At 47.1% G+C, this 20,517-nt stretch overlaps 1 long non-coding RNA gene across 1 annotated transcript in view; it reads left to right on the forward strand.

Annotated features, from left to right (window-relative positions):
• The first annotated feature begins 447 nt into the window (after positions 1-447).
• LOC115095858 overlaps positions 448-20,517 on the forward strand; it is a 61,562-nt gene continuing 41,492 nt past the window's right edge. Inside the window, exon 1 of the long non-coding RNA XR_003857894.1 lies at positions 448-517. This is a non-coding gene — a long non-coding RNA (uncharacterized LOC115095858). The remainder of the gene's footprint in view (positions 518-20,517) is intronic.

Genomic DNA, 20,517 nt, shown 5'->3' on the forward strand with positions numbered 1-20,517 from the left:
TGCAATGGACTTTTGAGGTCAGCCTGGGTTGCTGTTGCCCTGTTCCTGGGGAATTCTCACAAACTGGTCCATGCCCCTGGAGGGCTATACAGGGTCAACCACTACATTTGGGGAGTGGGACCCTCCACCTGTCTACACCCCTCACAACCTCTTCATTCTGCAATGGTCCACTGAATAGGAAGAGAAGGTAAAACTCTACTATGAATATGTGAGCCAACAGGCTGAAGGAATTAAATGGCAGGTTCTTTTAAAGAGAAAAAAAAAAGTCAGACAGTGGCAAAATGCACCAGAAATTGGAAGAGACTGAGAACCAAGCTAGAAGATTTGTTAAAGGAGGCATATACCTGCAATAAAACGAGTCACAGAAGATTGAGGGTACATGGCTCCTTTAAATCTGTTGCTATGAGAAGATTTAGCAACAGCAGCTGTTGCAAAGAAGTCAGAAAGGACAGAAGAGAGATGGCAGCTACTTCTGGGGAGAGGAAGAGCTGGGGCAGCATTCAGAAGAAAAACAGAGGTAGGGGAGGGAAAACAGGTAAAATAAAATTTATTCCTGCAAACCTGGAAGTGGAACAAGAGACACGGGTCCTGAAAAGAGGAAAAATGGAGCTAAAGTGGCTCCTAATTGTTTTTATTTTGTTGTTATAGGTGTGGGTTTCTTCTTCCCTTTCTGCCCGAGGTGATGGGTTCAAAAGCAGCATGTAACAAAGGAGGATTCATGCAGGAAGCATCCAACACATTTTATTTTGTATACACAGTTTAACAGTAGTGTGGCGGGCAGAGTCTGCTTACTCACTGTTTCTTGGTCTCACTATTCCCCATGAAAAAAGTGTTTTAGTTCTTTGTGCTGCACTACTGCAGCAGCCCTAGGGATGCTTGCTCAGTCCAAACAGTGGCTGCTTCTCAGCACACTGGCTGACTTATGGCGGTGTTCAGGCCCTACCTGTCTCTCCTGGTCCTGTTACTGACGGCTTCCCAGTCTCTTCACTTTAGAGTCCCTCCTCAGCACGGGTTTCCTTCTCTAGGTGTGGGAAACCTCTCCTCTAAAGAGTCCCAACCACCTTCCTATAGAGCTTCAGGCTCGCCTGTCTTTAATATTTACAGTTCCTCTCTTATCTCTAAATGTACAATTAATTAACACTACAGCAACTTTAATGACAACACTCACAGTGGCAGGTCTCTCTCTCCGTATGCGTCCTCCTGATATTCCCTGATGTCCAAGCCCTCCCAGCAGGCTCTCCTCTCGTCCCATTGGCTGTCTGCCCTGTCCTGTATCTGCATGTACCCACAGGCAGGGAGCTAAAGACCCAGATCATAGGAGCTAGGGGCCCTTACAGCATGGGAAGCTACAGGAAGCGGAGGAGGCATAAGGGCTCCTGCCTAGTTTTACATTGTTGTTGTTTTTATTTTAAACCGGAGATTAAAATAACGGAAAGGAAATGGATAGAATAGGTAGCACGCAGCATGGTGCTACATATAAAAAAGGGCAGTTTAATTAAACTCTAATTGGGAAACTTAAGAAATTCGGACGGGCAGATTCAAGGCAGCTATATCAAAAAAGGACCCCTGCACAGATCCAGCGAAGTATGGAAATGTAAGTTGCTGTTGAATGGAAAAGCTTTGAAAGCTCCCGATTGTGCAATAAAAGCTCGGACGGCGATAAATGAGGGGGTCAATGGAAAGAGACGTTTAGGGACCTTCGAGAGCGAGGTCACATGTGACATTTTATTGAGGCTAGACAGTGCTGAAGCACCTGTTTCTAAGCTCACATTGAGATGCTGCCTTCATAAAACTTTTTTCTGTAATAATTTAAAATGTAATTACTTAAAGACTGCATTGTAAATTGTGTTATTTTGACCAATATAAAGTTTGCAGAATTTTGCAGAAATTTCAGTCTTTGTGTGCAGAATTCTAAATTTTTTTGCACAGAATTCCCCTAGGAGTAGATGCACGAAAATACAGTAAGTTTGATTTTATTTCTTTATTGTTCTGAGAAACGTGCCTAGCTGGAAATTGACCAAAACTGATATTAGTTATATTATTTTGAGCCAGAGGTAATCTGAGAATGAGTTTGATTGATGGTTTAGGCCAGGGGTTAGCAAACTGTGACATACAAGGTCATTTTTAGTGGCACAGTAATGATGGCATGGCACTGAAAAGCAGTTGAGCAGACATTCCAGCCGCCGCCACAACTGATGGGAGAGGGCAGCCCCAAGCCACATAGGCATCGCACTGGTTGGCAATACCCTTTCCTTACTGCCCTCCTACCCTAGCAGCAGGTGTCACGTTTAGCCAAATGTCATCTCCTGCCACATGAGTCAGCCTCGCAGCTCTTATTGTGAGATCAATCCCACAGCAACAGGAGATGACATTTGGTTAAATGAAAATCCTGCTACCACCCACCCCATGACACAGCAGGCCACCATGCAGCAGAAGAGAGATGGAAGAGCCGATGACCCCCAATTGACCTCATCCTACCAACTGCTGAAGACTAAGAGGCCCGACAGGCTGCCATGGAGCCCGTCCCGTGGTGGCCTAAGAGAGAGAGAGGGAGGATCTAGCAGCCACCTGCAGATCCCATCCCTGAAATTCTATATGTGAGCCTGTGGCTGGAGAGCCTGTGGCTGGAGAGTGCCTGTGGCTGGAGGGGAGAGTGCCTGTGGGTGAATCAGCCTGAGTGAGAGCCGGTGTGTGGATGTGTGATTTGTATGTGGGTGGGAGAGAGACCAAACATGTGACTGCATGTGGGGGAGAGAGAATGCACAAGTGTGTGTGTTGTTGCATATGGGAAAGACCGTGGGTGAGACTGAACAGACCAAGAGAGAAATTTGCGGTAATAGTATCTGTCAGTCTGAAGACGGCGAAGCAATGTGACAAGGCAATAACTAAAGCCAGAATAATGCTGGGCTGCATAAAGAGAGGAATAACCAGCAAGAAAATGGAGGTGATAATGCCTTTGTTCAGAACCTTAGTTAGGCCTCACCTGGAGCACTGAGTTCAGTTCTGGAGACCATATCTCAAAAATGATAGAGATAGAAAAGAAGCAGTCCAGAGAAGAGTGTCCAAAATGGTGTGGGGTCTGTATCAGAAGACTTATGAGGAGAGGCTGAAGGATCTAAATATGTACACCTTGAAAGAGAGGAGGTGTGGGGAGATGTGATACAAGCCTCAGATACCTGAAAGGTTTTAATGATGTACAAACTTCAAACCTTTTCTGTCGTAAAGGAAGCAGAAGAACTAGGGGTCATGTAATGAAACTGGGGGGGGGTGTGAATCAGAGCCAATGTCAGGAAATATTTCTTCACAGAGAGGGTAGTGGATGCCTGGAATGTCCTTCCGGAGGAGGTGGAGAAGAAGAAAACAGTCAACGAATTCAAAGGGTCATGGGATAAACAGTGTGGATCCCTAAAGGCTAGAGGACAGAAATGAAGAAAAGGGTGCATGGGAGTAACCTGCTCGGTGGCTGTTACTGCCCTTAACAGAAGGCATGGGCACTACTACCCTCAATCAATAGCCTTGATGCAATTGCAAACATCACTCCCTGTTTTGACAGTGGGGGGGAGGGGAACTGGATGCAGACAACAACCAGCATAGCCCTGATGTTTACAGTCTGAAGGGGAAAAGCTCAGGATGGTTTCTATGGCCAAGTCCCAAAGCAAAGAATGTCGAGCAGCATTTTCTGAATTATCAAGAAGGCTCCTCACCCAGTAAAAATGTTTCTAGCAATAAATTTATGGGTTTGACAGTTGCTCGGTTTTGATTGAGTGTAATACTTAAAATCTTATCATAACTCTTGGAGGTAACTGCATGAAGCGGCAGTTACTATTCTTGAGAGAAACATGGGGGTATCCTGCACGGTGCGGCAGATGCTATCATAAGAGGCTTGCTGGACAGACTAGATAGGCCATTTGGTCCTTTTCTGTCATCATTACTATGTTGCTATGTGGGGGAGAGAGAGCGCATGTGTGTGATTGCATGTGGGAGAGGGAGACAGCATTCATATATGTGATTACATATGAGAGTGGGAGAGAGCACGTATGTGATTGCATGTGGGAGAAAGCATGAGTATACGTGATTCAATCTGGGGGAGAGTAGATATGGGACTACATGTTGGGGAGAGAGCATGTGTATGATTGCATATGGGAGAGAGCATGTGTGTACGTGATTTGCATGTGGGGGGAGTGAGCACGTGTGTGTGTGTGTGTGATTGCATGTGGGAGACAGCGTGTGTTGGGGAGATTGCATGTGGGAGAGAGCATGTGGGGGAGAGGGAGCACGTGTGAGTGATTGCATGTGGGCGAGAAAGAGAGTGCATTTGTATGTGATTACAGTTGGAAGCAAGAGAGAGAAAAAAAAGTTTTGTATGCACCCTTCTCCACTCCAACTAATTTCTGACAATCTCAAGGAGACTGGAAATCAAACGTTCCCAGATATGGAGAACAGGTATTTTTTAAGCCTTAGAAGTTTTAATCATTTATCTGATGTCTGCTTTTTTCAAATAGTATTTAGTAAGGTTCTGCGTGTGTGACTGAGGTGAGGTATTCTGCTAGCTAGTGTGTAGTTCCTGTGAAGGGATCTATAGCAGCCTGGCCTGATCTGTTTTCCTAATAGGGGGTGTATCTGCAAAGTGGGGGCAGGGAGAGAGAGATATCAATTTCAATTATATTTTTATAAAACTTGAATATTTTAACTAAAAATTAATATCAGTAAAACTAATATTAAAGAATTGTGTAAAAGAAATCTGGCGCATCAGCGTGCCAACCAGTTTATGGTACTCAAGGACCACTCCCAACTTAAATCTTTGCATCCCACTTCAAAAAAAAAGTTTCTGGTCCCTGGTTTAGCTCCTCTGGTGAGGTCATCTTTAGAAAAAAAATGATCAATTCTAGCTAACAATCAGTGGATACTTCTCATTTGACAGTCTCTGGGAGGGAAGTTTTCAAAAGCTATTTACCTGAGTAAAAAAGGGCTTTTTAATTTAAATATGCATTTCTATTCCATTTTTACACAGACCATCCAAGTTCAAGGCAAATTACAACAGCAATATGATATATCACAAAGAAGCAATCTTGACTGAACATGAAAAAAAATCTGATAGGTCAATCCACACAACAAGATGAAATCCGTCTAAATTCAGCTACAATAATCATAATCCCATAAAAACCCACAATAACCCAGGCTAAAAATATATATATGCTACACAATACCCTAACAATCCCCACCCTTCCCAGTGACTTTCAAGGCCTAGCCTGGAACCAGAGTTCTTAAGAATTGGTAACCTTGGCTTAAGATCTAAGCCTGTGAAATAACAATAAAATAGCAAATACCAACTGAAACAATACTCTGCGAAAATTCTGTCACTTAAATAATAGTACTTACTACAAGAATCAGACAAATTGTCCTAAATTACACTTTTGCCTCCTAGGTATTGTGAAAATACATTGAGTCCCCCAGAAGTTACAAACAGCAATATGACTGACTTAAGTAGTCTGGAACATATCCCTCCATTAAACATAATGGAAAGAGTTTTTTGAAGTACACACTCAAGTTAATTGGTAGCAAATGCAAGGCAACCAAAAGTGGTTTAGCTCGATCCTATCTCTTATGGCCAGTAATAATCTTAGTGACAGTATTTTCCAGTAGTTGCAACTGAGCCAGCAGTTTCATAAGAAGACCCAGATAAACTAAGTTGCAATAGTCAAGATGGGAAAAACTCGCAACTTCCATCAGAGATCTGACATCAAATTGAAGCAGTTGTCTGACCAACCACAAGTTAACATATGCCTTCTTGAATACTGCGTTGACCTGGTCTACCATTGATTCAGTAGAATCTAGGATGATCCCCTCATTGCAAATCTTCTGACATGGTGTTGCCTTAGCATTGCCCAGCAATAAGCAAGAATTTGTGGCAGGCATCTCTGTTTTGCCCACCAACAGCAGTTTAGTTTTATCTGGATTAAGTTTTAGCCAACTGGCTTGCATCCAGTTGCCAATTACTGAGAAAGTTGCATTCAAATTCTGATAAATATTCTTCGGTGGTCATTGGATAAAAAATCTGATCATGATCTGCATAGCTATAGTTATCACTATTAAATTTCTAATAGTAGCACTCAGCAGCTGCAAAAAAATTTAAAAAAATGAGTAATAAAGGAGATTCTTGTAGGACACCACATAATGGTGACCATGATTGTGAGAGACAGAAAAGAAACAAACTACCTGGCCCTTATGCTACTTATCCCCAGGTTACCCAGTCTTTCAAGCAATAACACACGATGGTTAAATTATGCTTACCTAATAATTTTCTTTCCTTGAGTCCTATTAGACCAGTCATCATGCATGGGATTTCCCTCCCTCATATCTGATGGACATCATTTCTAGGCTTATAAGGAAGGTTTGGTTATGGTCCTATCCCAGTAGCTCACTGCCAAAGCACTGACCACAGGAAAATTCTTGAAGGATCTTCTGAAGATGGCGAGGACCATTTAGCCGCCTTGCAGATTTCCTCTGGCAAGATTGAGGATGCCTCAGCCCAAAATGCTGCTCATGCTCTCATCCGATCTGAGTTCCTCACCCCTGTTATATGTAACTTTTTGCTCTGCATGTCTAGATGGTTTTTTCCCTTGTTTGATGTAAACCGGTACGATAAGACTTGTCTTGAATATCTGTATAGTAAAAAATTAGTAAATAAATTGTGAGCACTCAGATCTGTCACGGCTTGTGCGCCTGTGAGCATGTATGCTGAAGCTATCGTCTCCTTGATCCATCTGGCTAAAGTAGCCTTGAGTGCTGCTTCTTTCCTCAATGACTGCCAAACAACACAAATAGCTTGTCCATCTTCCTAAAGGCATTCATGTACTTAAGTGGAGGAGTAGCCTAATGGTTAGAGCAGCGGGCTACAAACCAGGGAAACTAGGATTCAAATCACACTGCCGCTTCTTGTGACCTTAGACAAATCTCTGGTACAAACTTATGACTAGAGGCACTAAGTCGCGATGTTTTTTCACGGAAAAGTTCCCCCTATCGGGGGAGGGGGGGGTGTCACCTTAATAGTAGGCCCCTTCCCCAAAAAAACTTTGCAACACACCATGGAACAAAACTATGCATCTAGTAGCCCTTTAGATGTGATGGCGACCTCAACCTCAATTCACCGCCATCACCTTATAGGACCGACAGTAGAAAAATGCCACGAAAAAGGAAGAAGTTGAGTGGGTTGAGCCGGGGGTCAGGATTGACCCCAGCTCAATCTGGGGCCGCCACTGGAGGCAGCACCAACACCCCAAAGATCCTCATGTGGCATCAGCCCCCCAACCTTGTCCTCTAGTGTCCCTCCATCCCCCTTTCCAAAGTGTTCAAGCATGACACAGGCCCCCTACCTCCCCATTTCAAAGTTCTCAAACATGACACTGGCCCTCATCCCAAATCATTGTGGGAATAGTGCCCTCCTCCCCATCCCCTTAATATAAAAAAAAAGCATTGGTAGTTAGTGGGAACCCAGGCCTCCCCCCAAACCTTCAAAAATGGAAGCCACTCTTGTGATGAGGCCCAGGACGCTCACTAGCCTGGAACCCAGTCAGCGCCATTTTGAAAACATGCCCTTGCCCCTGACCAATGATTTATTTTTTTTTACATTCGGTGGATGGGGGACACTATACCCCTAATGATTTGAGTCAACTATTGGGGTAGGATGGGGAGGCCAGTGTCATACTTGAGCACTTCTGAAGAAAATTTTGTCAACAATTTTCTTTGACTTTTTTTTGTTTTTGGGTAGCACTGAAAAGTTCTGTTGTGCTGGCTGCTGAGACAGAGAGGCAACAATATAAAGGAAAACAAACTGACCAAGCAAAAAAAGTTGAGGAGAGACCCACTGACCATCCATTAGAAAGGGGAGTGGGGGTCACTTTTTATTGAGGACAGGGTCGGGGGGTTGGGGGTGCAGTCACCATGCATGGACTTACATCTGTTGTTTACACTTTGGGGTGTTGGGGCTGGCTTGAGTGGTGGTCTTGAGTTGAGCTGGAGGTCAGCCCTGACCTGCACTCAACTTTTTTGTTTGCCAATTTTTTATTTTGCATGGACCCTTAAATTTAACACAGGAGCCTCAGGACCCACGTTAGGGTCCCGGGACTCCAAGGTTAGATTTAAGAAAATCCAAGGAGGTGTTAATTTATCATGGCTGACCTCTTTCTTAGTTGGCAGCGATAAATTATTAACATAGAATAGCCTAGTAATGAGCTGCTTTGCATTATTCATGCAAGCAAAGCAGCTTATTGTAATAGGGGAGGGAATCTGGCCAGGGCCATACAAAATATCACATACATATTAACATGGTTGCGATTACAGCCAAGGAGTAACCTCTGCTGCGCTATCATGCCCTTTCAAGGGCCAGGCCATAAGCGAGAGAGTTTCTGGCATCCCCATTAGGATCAGGCCTTGCCAAAGAAGTTCCTACCTTTTGGGCAGAAGTAGTGGAGGACCTAGCAGTAGTCTACATAACTGCATACCAAGACCTCACTGGCCAGTTTGGAGCTACTAGTACTACGATGGACAAGTGGCACTTTATCATCTATATGGCCCTGCCCACCAGAGGCCACTGTGGGAAGACATATAGTGAACTGCCCTGAGGCCACAGACATAGGAGAGCATATGTGCCACAGGAACCTGGCTTTACCCGTCGAGTGAAGAACACCTTGACCTTGGCATTCACTCTTTTTACCATTAGGTCTGCCACCAGGAGCTCCCAGTGGTCCACTATCAATTGAAAAGCCTCTGAACTCAGCTCCCACTCTCCTGGGTCCAGCTTCTTCCTGCTGAGGAAATTAGCCTGACAATTGTACTTTCTTAGCATTCAGACAAGTTAATCCACACCAGTGGGTTATGCACCTCTACCAGCAGATGAGACAGAGCAAAGTTGATGTCACAGTGTATATAACCCTGCACTGACATCAGCCCGCCAGTATTCTCCGGCTCCAGCAGACGGTAGACATGCATATCCCTACTGGGGATTGCTTTAAAAAAAAAAAAAAAAAAAAAAAAAGATTTGTAGAAGGAGAAAAAAAGAAAGAAGTTAATTTACCCCGCTCTCCTGTGGTAATACCTTATGTTCCCTTAGTCGAGTTTTCCTGAGGTGATATCTGCAGATAGCTGGTTTTCCAGTGTGGCCTTAGCTGTAGAGAGACAAACAGCTGAAAGGCTAGCAGGTGTAGGAAGCTAAGCACGGTGGTGCTTTGCCCTCTCTCCCCACAGCTGGAGACCAACTCTGTACTTGACCAGGAAGGGCTGAGCTCAAGAGTATTAGAAAAAAGAAAAAGGGAAGTTAACTTTAGAGATTCCATCCCCCTGCTAGTCTCCGAGCTCGGCGCATCAATCCAACATCCATTCCCGTCTCCGGGGGAGCTTGGGGAGTCATGGCAGCTTGTCAGGTTAAGCGGCCTTTTAGGCTAGACCCTGTTGTCAGACTTTGCTTGGTCGCCACATGGTAGGCTGCTATGACATTTGCGTGCTTTTCTGTGCACAAGGCTGCCCTGAATCAGTGTCTGATGGTTCGTGCTTGCATACCCAGGTATGCGCTTAAGTGGACGCTCAGGTGTGCTTTGTGCTGCTTGCCTTATTCGGGCATCGCAGCCTGGCATCTCCTCTAACTTGTGTCAGCACTGCTTGGAAGCTCAGGAAGAATTGTCTCCGACTGATTTTGCTAAGCCCAGTCCTTCCCAGCATGATGCGGGAATGGAAAAGGAGGGGGAACTGCCAGAGGTTTTGCCTGGTTTTGAGGCTGCCCTAACTGATTCGTCAGCAGGGGAAATTAATTCAAGTGGGCACAGGACCCCCTAGTTTTGGTATGGATCCATCTGCATTTTCTTGGGTGGAATTTTTTCAAGGGCTGCAGTCCTTTCTTTAGACGTAGTCAACAGCCCTGGCCAATCCTAAGAGTTTAGGATCACAGGCTGTGGATTCCTGCATGCCTGGTGCTGCGGGTAAACGTTGGAATATGTCTAGACCTGCTGCGGGTCACGCTAATAGGGACCTAGATGGCACGGATGATGAAGCCAATCCTTACTCCCTGGAGGATGGGGAAATTCCTCTGGGATGGGAGCCATATAGAACAATGTTGTGTTTCTTTCGTAGAGATGAGTTGCCGGCTCTGATTTCCCAGACATTGAAGATGCTGGGGGTGCTGGTTGCTGATTCCATGTCTGAGCCAAAGAGAAAACCCATTTTAATTTTGTTGCATAAAGCTTCATGTTTTTTCCCCATTATGAAGGCTATTCAAGAATAGCTAATTTGAAAGGGGACCAAGCCTTGGAAGGGCTGTACCCCCTGGATCCAGCTGCAAAAACAGATGCACTTGTGTGTGCCGTCACCAAGGGACAACCATCCTTATAGAAGGGGGAGTGGCATTGAAGGATGTGCAAGATAGAAGAATTGGGGCTATCCTTAAGTAGGTCTTTGAGGCAATGGCAATGATTTTGCAGATAGCCTCTTGTTGCTCCCTGGTGGCTCACTCTTGTTTATTTCTCTCTTAAGAGGTCGATGAATCTGGTGTGAATTCCAGGATAGTGATGGAACCGGCAGCTGCTTTTTTGGCAGATGTGTGCTGCGACCTGGTCCGCACTGCTACCAGAGGGGTGGCTTCGGTAATAGCAGCCAGGCATCAGTTATGGCTTAGGAATTGGTTGTCAGATACGATTTCAAAGTCTAATCTTACTAAATTGCCTTTAAAGGAGTGAGCTGGAAAAAATGGCCAGTAAGTGGAGTGCGTTCGAGGTTCCTCAGTTATCAGAGGAAAAGAGGCAGGTGCCGCGCTCCTTCAGCATGAGGGGTCAAATGCTTTCGACCCTATAGAGGAGCAGCATCTCAGAAGGCTAGACCTTTGGGTAGGTCTCAGTCTTTTTGTCCCAGACTGCCCAGATGGGGTACAGGCTTGAGTGGCGGTACCGCCTGAACCTCTCAATGAAGATGTGCTGACCCACCCCCGGGAACAGGAGATGGGTGGGGGGGGGTCAAGATCATGTCAGACCATGGGTTATGGAGGTGATAAGAGATCGTTATGCTCCAGAGTTTCTCTGTTCCAGTTGAGCATTTTTATGGTATCTCCCTGCAGTTCTCTGCAGAAGAGGCAGGCAGTGGAGTGTACATTGTCAAGATGACTCAGCCTGCAGGCTGTAGTCCCAGTGCCCATGTCACAAGAAAACATGGGCCTATATTCCATTTATTTCGTTGTGCCCAAAAAGGAGGGTTCTTTTTGTCGCATCCTAGATCTCAAGGGAGTCAACCGTCATTTGTGGGTAACTCATTTCCGCATGGAAACCTTACGCTCAGTGATAATGGCAGTACAATCGGGGGAGTTTCTTACATCTCTGGATTTGTCAAAGGTGTACCTACATATTCCCATCCGGCTGAAGCATCAACAGTTTTTGCGTTTCGCTGTTGCGGGGCAACATTGTCAGTTTCGAGCACTGCCCTTCAGTTTGGCCACCTTGCCGAGAACTTTTTCCAAAGTCATGGTGGTGGTAGCAGCAGTGTTGAGAGAGTATGGCATTCTGGTCCACCCATACATAGACGACTGGCTGATTCGAGCCAAGCATATGAAGAAGAGCCTTCAGGTCTCACACAAGGTGATCTTGCTACAGGAACTAGGTTGGATGGTGAACTTGGCCAAGAGCAATCTACATCTATCCCTGACACTGAAGTATCTTGGTGTTCATTTCAGCATGAAGCAAGGCAGGAGGTTCTTGTCGGCTATCCGCATTCAGAAGCTGATGGCGCAAGAGCAACTATTGACGGAAACAATATGCTCGACGATGTGGTCTTATCTACAGGTGCTTAGGTTGATGGCAGCCACCCTAGATGTGGTTCTGTGGGCAAGGGCGCATATGTGTCCTCTTTAGCACACACTTCTTGCTCTTTGGAATCCACAGTCTCAGGACTATTTGATATGGTTTCACTTACAGGTAGAGATCAGCATCCAACCACAGTGGGGATTGCAAGCAGATCTAAGGAAGAGAGTTTCCCTATGAACACCGGACTGGCTAGTACTCACAACGGATGCGAGCCTCCAGGGTTGGGGGGCTCACTATCAGGAGTTGACAGTGCAGGGGTGCTGGAGTACAGAAAAGTCTCTCTGAAGCATCAATCGGCTAGAAGCCTGTGCTGTTCAGTTGCCATGCTTGCAATTCAGTGTGGATAATGTCAGACAATGCAATGACAGTGGCTTACATCAATCGCCAGGGAGGAACCAAGAGCCAGGAAGTGTTGCAGGAAATAGCCCAACTCATGGAATGGGTGGAAGTATATCTTCAGGAGACCTCAGCCTCACACACTGCAGGAAAAGACAATGTAAGAGTGGACTTTCTCTGCAGACAGAGTCTGGATCCAGGAGAATGGGAATTGTCAAACAAGGCATTCCAGCTTATAGTGGTCCGCTGGTGTTGCGATTCCCCCTGTTGCTGCGCTACAGGAGGTATCTTACCTTCCTCCCGGAGGCCGCTTCGAAGCCAGGGCCTCTCCTGTGCACCATCCGGGACTTGCTCCAGGGCCGGGGAGGCCTAGCTGTTCCTGTGGCCTGCCTGTGGCTTGCATGCAGGCGTTTGGACTTCCTGTTTGGCGACGCCCTTCTCCTAGGGGCCGGCCCGCAGCTCTCTACCCCACTTATAGGGCCAGCGAGGGGCGGTCCTGGCAAACTCCTCCCAGGGAGTTGCCTACAACCTCCAGTATATAAAGACTTTCTTGTCACTTGCAACTGGCCTTCGGATCGGGCTCTACAGTTGCCTGTACCTCTCCTCGATCCAGGTCATCCGTGGTCTTGCCTGTGTTGATGGTGCCTTGTCCTGTCTCAGTCCGGATGTCTGCTTCCTGATGTTACTGACGTCTGCCTTGATGTGTTCCTGATGTCCTGATCCAGTTCCGCTTGTTCTGCCCTACGTCTTGTCTGGCTCCTGAGCCTTCTGGCCTGTTGGGCCCTGGAGTGGCCAACAGGTGGGATTCTTCCCTGCGCGCTGGAGCTTCCCTGCCTGCCAGCCGAAGGGGCTTTGGATGTCATTGCTCCCGGCATCGGAGTTCCTGCTCGCCTGGATCTTCCCTGCGCTCTCCTGTTCCCAACGTGGTCCGCGACCAGCCTTCCTGGGCTGTGTAGGGCGCGTATGGGACGGGGTGGTCCGCGACTCAGTCCCATGGGTGGGCTGAGTAGGGCGCCCTCAGGGACAGTGCCCGTGTCTCCTTCCAGCCCTCCTCTTCGATGTCTGCACCTGCCTTGTCTACGATGTCTTCAGTGTAAGGACTCTGTCTGCCCTCGCCTCTGTCCGGCCTGCTGCCCATTGCCGTTCCCAGCGGCAGGTCCGAAAGGGCCAGGAACAGTCGGAGGACCGTTCATCAGTCAACTTCCCAGTGTTGGCTACCATGGGCGTGCAGGTCCGGCTGAGGGTCGGACTCCCTGCTTTTGTTCCTGCCTGGCTCCCCATGCCTGCTCAGCTCACCTCCCACGGTGTGGCTTTGGGCTCCTCCTTGAGTCCTGCCGTGGCCCAAGGGCTCACCACCCGCTGGAGACGACCGCGCGCGCTCGTAACAGCTGGGGCCTCCCTTTTCTAAACTTGCTGGCAACATCTCATAATGCGAAAGTTTCTCGCTTCTTCATTCGCAGGAGAGATCTAAAGTCCTTGGGCATCAATGCCCTCATGCAGGAGTGGCTGGAAGGCAAGCTTCTATATGCCTTTCCCCCATGGCCCATGTTGGGCAGAATGATTCGGAGAATCGAGAGTCACATGGGGATGGTGCTTCTGGTGGCACTAGCTTGGTCCAGGAGGCCATGGTATGCAGATTTGCGAAGCTTCTGGCGGGCTCTCCTATCCAATAAAGGGAAGGTCCCAAAAAACACAAAGGTAGGCGATCTACGAAAGCCGTTAGGAAATACAAGAAAATAGATGCCTTTGGTCTTTTTCAAATCCTTTATTGAAGTGGAGACGTAAAAGAACAATATAGCCCCCTTTATTGAAGTGGAGACGTAAAAGAACTATAGCCCGACTCTGGCCGAGTTTCGCCGTTTATAACGGCTGCCTCAGGGGCTTATCGCTTGTACAGTCAATCATATTCTTGTTAATGCGATGTATTTAATAGCTCCTGGATTCAACAATTACATTGCTAGCAGAAATGGTTAATACTACTTACAGTCCCTCTACTTGCTTTCCAGGTTTTGGTAGATATTCTACAATATAGCTGGAGGGACAGAGTTCAACCAGAACAGGTCCCTCGGTCTCTAAAAACCAAGTTTCTACAGTCATGACAACATCAGGCCTAGAATCAAATCATGAATGGCTAAAGTCTTTTTTCCAAGTGTGTAGACAGATGAACTCAGGTTTATGCTGCCCTGTAAGCAGATAGAGACGGAACAAGCTGACATCACAGTATACATAACACTGCAGTGACCCCAGCATGCCAGTATTCTCCGTCTCCAGCAGATGGTGGGTGTGTATCTCCCTATGGAGATTGCTTTGAGCTTTTTGGAAGAAGAAATTTGAAATTCTAAATTCAGGAAATGAAAGCCCTGCTCTCCTGCGGTGATACCTAAAGTTCCCTCCCCCCGTTAAGAATTCCTGAGGTGATTGCCGTGGTCCCTCAGCGGGGTACCTTGGTCCGGTAGCTGGGGTTCCCGGCATGGACTTAGCTGCTAGTTCAGCTGAAAGGCAGTGGGTGCAGGAGACCGAGCTCAGCAGTGACAGCAGATGCCCTCTCCCCTCGCAGCCGGAGACAGTCTATATACTCAGCCGGTAAGCGCTGAGCTCAGGTAAAGTTTACAAAAAAAAGAAAAGAAAGTTGTTTAACCTGAATCAGAGACAGTTAGAGGGGTTTCAGGATTTCATCCAGTCTCCATTTTTGGCATGCCATACTGACGGTCATTCCCGCTTCCATTGGGGTGGGGGACCTGGGCAGCTGGGTGAGTTGAGTGGCCCCCGGTGGGCTAAGCCCCGTGCATAGGCTTTGTTCTTGCATGCTGCATGGTAGTGTTATGAGCTGGATAGTTGTGAACCCTTTGGCCGAGGTGAGGGTTGACTCCACCCACAGGGAGGAGCCCCGTGGGCCTCACCATAGGCAGGCTCAGTCCAAGTACACAGCACACCCTGGTGGAGTGTTTTTATTATGGAGAAAAGGTAAGCCCACAAAGCGGGGGTTAAAGAGAAAACACAGTTCTTGTGCAGGAGAAGGAATACCCCAATGGTGCTGTTGTAGATGGTATCTGGTCATTGCCGTAGAGTGGATATGCCAGGAGTTCCCACAGGCGATGGAAGGTCCTCAGAGTGTAGCTCCGATAGTCTGGAGTCTGTGATGGTAGAAGCAGAGGAATAGCCTGAGGAAGCTGTAGCGAGATGAGGCAGGAACAGCTGTGCAGGGCGAGGAGAGGCTTGGCTGTAGAGAGGCGGTAGTGTCCCGGCGAGCGGGGTACACCGCCGTAGAATCCAGCAAGCATAGCAGTAAAAGGAGAAGTATTCACAGAGAGATCCAGCAGCTCCACGAAGGTGGTTAGGCAGGAGACGCAAGCTTCTAAACTGCGGAGATAGGAAGTCCAAGATGAGCAGAATTAGGTAGGTAGGAAGACCTTGCTAACTCGTCTTAGCCAAGGGCCGAGTGGTTTAAGTACTGTAGGCATCTGACGTCATCGGGAGGGCACGCCCCCGAGGTTCCCGCAATGATGTGTACTTAGGAGGCGCACGCGCGCGCCCTAGGTAATACCTGCTGGAAAATGGCGGTCAGCCACGCCCACGCTGCTCGGAAGACGCCGCAGAGGTCGGCGTTCACTAGTGGAGGTTGCTACTTGTCCCTGCGAGGCAGACACAGGGGAAAGAGAGGTGAGCAACAAGGTTCGCAGTCTTCTGCGACCGAGGGGCGCAACAGGTAGGCTGCGGCAGCCATTTTCGTACGCTCTTGTGCATGTGCTCCTGCGCTCTATAGGCTGTTGGTGTGCACAGAGCCGACACACTGTGCACACCATGTTGTGTGCTAGGTTTTCTTAATGCGTTTTTTACATGCACAAACTGGCGTGCAGGTTGTGTATGCTCCTTGCCGCACCTTCTTCTCAGTGCTTATTTTTTGGACATATTTCTTTTTTGAGCACGACCCATTCAGACGCACACTTACCACTGAGAATGCACCAGTAAGCAAGAAGCCTAAGCGTCTTCCTATTTGTGTTGCCTGTCATATTAGGGCTTCTCAGCCTGAACTGGCTTCTAACCTGTGTCAGCGCTGCTCAGACGCTCAGGGAGAGTTGTTTTCCTCGGATTTTGCTAAGCCTGGCTCTTCCCATTCGGATGATAAGTTGTCACGGCTTTGGCTGGGGGGACACTAGATCTTGGTTCTCCCTTGACAGGCTCCTCCGTTGGCGAGGGCAGTTCTGTGGGACCAGCTCCATTTCCTTTTGGGCTTGGTCTAGACCTGGCTGCTTTTTCTTGGATGGAATTTTTTCAAGGTTTAGAAGCCTTTCTTCAGGCACAGTCCTCTGCTTCCCCCATTCAGCTGGTGGCTCCTCCCTCTTCCAGTCCTATGCTTAAGCGCCAGGGCTCGCCTCTGTTCCCTGCAGGTGTTCCTGACAGTAATCTGGATGGCACTGATGATGAGGTTGATCCTGATTCCCTGGAAGATGGGAAAATTCTTCCAGGGCTGGAACCATATCGAACCATGTTGCAGTTCTTTCATAGAGATGAGCTGCCAGTCCTGATTTCCCAGAACTTGAAACAGTCCTTTCGTCCCTGACAGCCCAAGAGTGGTGTGGGCTTCGGTGGTGGATCCTCTCGAGCTGCCCACTGAAGGTTTGCTGACCCACCTTCCAGAACAGGAAATAAGGCCACGTCTCTCTCTCTTTTATCGGAGGTGAGTCACGATCACGTCAGACCAGTGGGTCCTGGAGGTGATACGAGAAGGGTATGCGCTGGAATTTCGCAGTATTCCTTGGGATGTGTTCATGGTGTCCCCTTGTCACTTCCTGCAGAAGAAGCAGGCAAGGGAGTTCAAGCTTCAAAGGCTCCTCAGACTAAGGGCTGTGGTTCCAGTGCCCATGTCTCAAGAAAGTATGGGGCAATATTCCATTTATTTTCTTGTGCCCAAGAAGGAGAGCTCCTTTCGTCCCATCCTGGATCTCAAGAGGGTCAACCGTCACTTGAAAGTTACTGATGTTTGCATGTAAACCTTATGCTCTGTGATATTGCCAGTGCAGTCAGAGGAATTTCTGATTTTCTTGATTCTGTCAGAGGCTTACCTTCATATTCCCATCCGATTGGAACACCAATGCTTTCTACGTTTTGCATGTTGGGGTGCCATTATCAGTTTCAGGTGCTGCCTTTTGGTCTAGCTACCACTCCCAGAACATTTTCCAAGGTTTTGGTGGTAGTAGTGATGGCCTTATGAAAAGAAGGAATCCTTGTGCACCAGTATTTAGATGACTGACTAATTCCTGGTGACACACAAGGTGATCTCCTTATTGCAGGAGCTTGGTTGGGTGGTGAACCTGTCCAAGAGCAATCTTCAGCCATCCCAGTCGTCTGAGTATCTGGGGGTCTAGTTCTGCACTGGATAGGACAGAGTTTTTCTATCAGAAGTTCGGATCCAGAAATTGATGTGTCAAGTGTGTCGGTTGATGAACACCATATGCCCGACAGTGAGGTCCTATCTACAGGTGCTCAGCTTGATAGCGGCTACCCTGGAAGTGGTACCCTGGGCAAGAGTGCATATGCGTCCTCTTCAGTGCTCTCTGCTATCTCGTTGGAACCCTTAATCTCAGGACTATGCAGTTGGCTCCGCTTGCCAATGGAATTCTGCTCCCACCTCGAGTGGTGGATACAGGAAGATCATCTTAGAAAGGTAGTTCTCTTGTCCTCTCTGACCTGGTTGGTACTCATGACGGACGCGAGTCTCCATGGTTGGGGGCTCACTATCAGGAGTTAATGGCCCAGGGATGTTGGAATGCTGAAGAGTCCCGCTGGAACATCAATCACCTGGAGGCCCAGATGGTACAGCTGGCATGCTTGCAGTTTAGCTACAGGCTGCAGGATCAAGCGTTTCGCATAATGTCAGACAACGCGTCGATGGTGGCCTATATCAATCGCCAGGGAGGAACCAAGAGCCAGCATCATGTTTTTTATCAAGCTTTTGCTAGTCTGTCCACAGTTGCTTTTGAAGAGAATACTGGCAGGCTGGTATCACTGCAGGGTTATATATACTGTGATGTCAGCTTGCTCTGTCACCTTCTACTGGCAGAGGAGCATAATCCCACTGGTCCTGAGTCCATCTGTCTGTACTAAGGAAAACAAAATTATCAGGTAAGTAATTTCTCAATTTTTTTAAAACAGAACAAAAGTTAAAACAACAATACTAAAGATCAGTTGTAAGTGCAGGGCAATGAGCTGTAATAATTTCAAGAGGCACCAGGAGATTTAAATCTCTGTGCCTTTTCTGAAAAACAGCCCTTGCAGCCCATTATGCTTAACCTTGCCACTGCCCACCCTGTATTTGGGTAAAGTACTCACAATTCACATACTTTTACCCACATTTTCACAGAGTGTTCCTTGGGGAGGGCGGGGGGATTAGGCAACAACATGCATATGCTTGTATTTTCAAAAATGATGCATGTTGTTTGGCCAGATAAAGTAGGTGCATATCTCTGCAGATACTTTTCCCTTGTGCAGGTCTCAAACGGAAAGTTTGTTGTCTACTTTCCCTTTGAGAACTGGTGCAAAATCCGTGGGTAAACATGCCCAAGGACTTTGCATCTGCCTCCACAGTTTTGCAAATTGCACTCTAAATAACCACTCAAGGGAGAATGTATAAAAGAGCCCTGGAATTTTTGTGTGCATCAAACAGAAGCAGCAGATGTGTTGTGCTGCTGGGTAGAGTTAGAACTTAGATACTGACATCCACATATTCAACACTAAATATCAAGTACTCCCCAAAACCACGAACTAGAATAAATCCTAATCCTTGGCGTGGATATATAAATATGTTCAGGAATTAAGTTTATAACTATTCCTGATCAGAGAGACACCTAAGGTCGGATAGAGAATAGATATAGACGGTTTGAAGAGAGTGCGCACACACAACAGAGAGGCATTCATTTCAAACTACTTCTCACAAGTGCACTCACTCTGCAGCTCCACGTTATGTCTCCTTTCTTATCTCTCTCTCTCTATCCTTTCTCATGACCTCCATTCATCATGCAAGCTGCTCCTATCTATGTCCTCCTCTATGGCTAACTCCAGACTCTACACTTTTTGCCTGGAGCGAGCCTCCCGAGTTGGTGCATCTTGCTCCCTTCTCTGGCCATGTGTAAGTCCTGATTAAAGGTCCACCCACCAATTTGAGATAGATTTGAAATCCAAATCCCTAACTCTTCCTGGTCTTAGCACTCTCACATTAAACATGCTTTGCTGTACTACTTATGTGATTACTAAAAATTATTTGCCTGTGTGTCTCAACTAGATTATACGCTCCATTGAGTAGGAACTATATGTATCAGTGCAGTGCTACATATATCTATTAGCCCTATAGAAATGTTCTGTAATATTAGCAATTAGACATTCATTGATGTGACGGTGGTCACTAGAATAGATAATGTATTGTGTTTGGCACAAAGTAAGTTTTATGTCAGGAAAATGACATTTGGCTAGCAAGCTCTCCTGTGGTTCCCTGATTCTCCGACGACAACTGGAAGAGACGCAGCCTGCACATCTGCACTCTGACAACTGTTGCTATGCGTGACTGGCCTCTGAGAACTGAAAAAGAGTAGCTTATTCTTTAAAGCTGATCAGATTTGATCTTAAAGTGCATAATGTAGTATTTGGGAGGGGGGTGTGGATTAAGTGACTTTAAATAGCTGTAACCAATTTTTTTTTTGTTTTACCTATTTATTACAAGTCAATTTTAAATATTTATTTTTAGCTCATGCCTTTTTTTCATTGGTAGCTCAAGTGGTCTTTTCCTATCTCAGAGAGCTTACAATCTAAGGGAGTCATTTACTAACCCGTGGTATTTTTCCCATGAGAGGAAACGCTGTACATCATGGGGGTTCCGAAAGCTGCAGTACTGGATACCGCAGCATTGGAAACCATGTGGTACTTTCCCCGGTGGAAAAAAATACAGCGCGAAAATTAAAAGTTGAGGATGGTGGCCCCCTTCACCCAGGGCTGCCATTTCTTGAAGGGCCACAATGGCCCAAAATAACCCGACACCCCCCCCCCCCCCCAAATGTGTGAAAGTCACCCACGGGTGTCTTAGAAGATTCCCCCCCCCCCCCCCCCCCACTGCCACCAGAGTGCCATGATGCCCCACTCTCCTATCCAAATACGTACCCCCCAGATCCAAATACTGGCTCCTTCCCAACAGTAGATGGCAACCACCCCCAACCCATCTTAGCTCCTCCCCTACCCCCTCCTGGTAGTCTAGTGAGTCCTTAGGCTCCAGGCCAGTCACTTGCTCTAGCCATCATACTAGGTATACCCATATCACATGATAATCTGGGTTTCCCCATTTACTCAACTTACATGA

Source organism: Rhinatrema bivittatum, chromosome 7, assembly GCF_901001135.1.
Source record: "Rhinatrema bivittatum chromosome 7, aRhiBiv1.1, whole genome shotgun sequence".
Classification (NCBI taxonomy): domain Eukaryota; kingdom Metazoa; phylum Chordata; class Amphibia; order Gymnophiona; family Rhinatrematidae; genus Rhinatrema; species Rhinatrema bivittatum.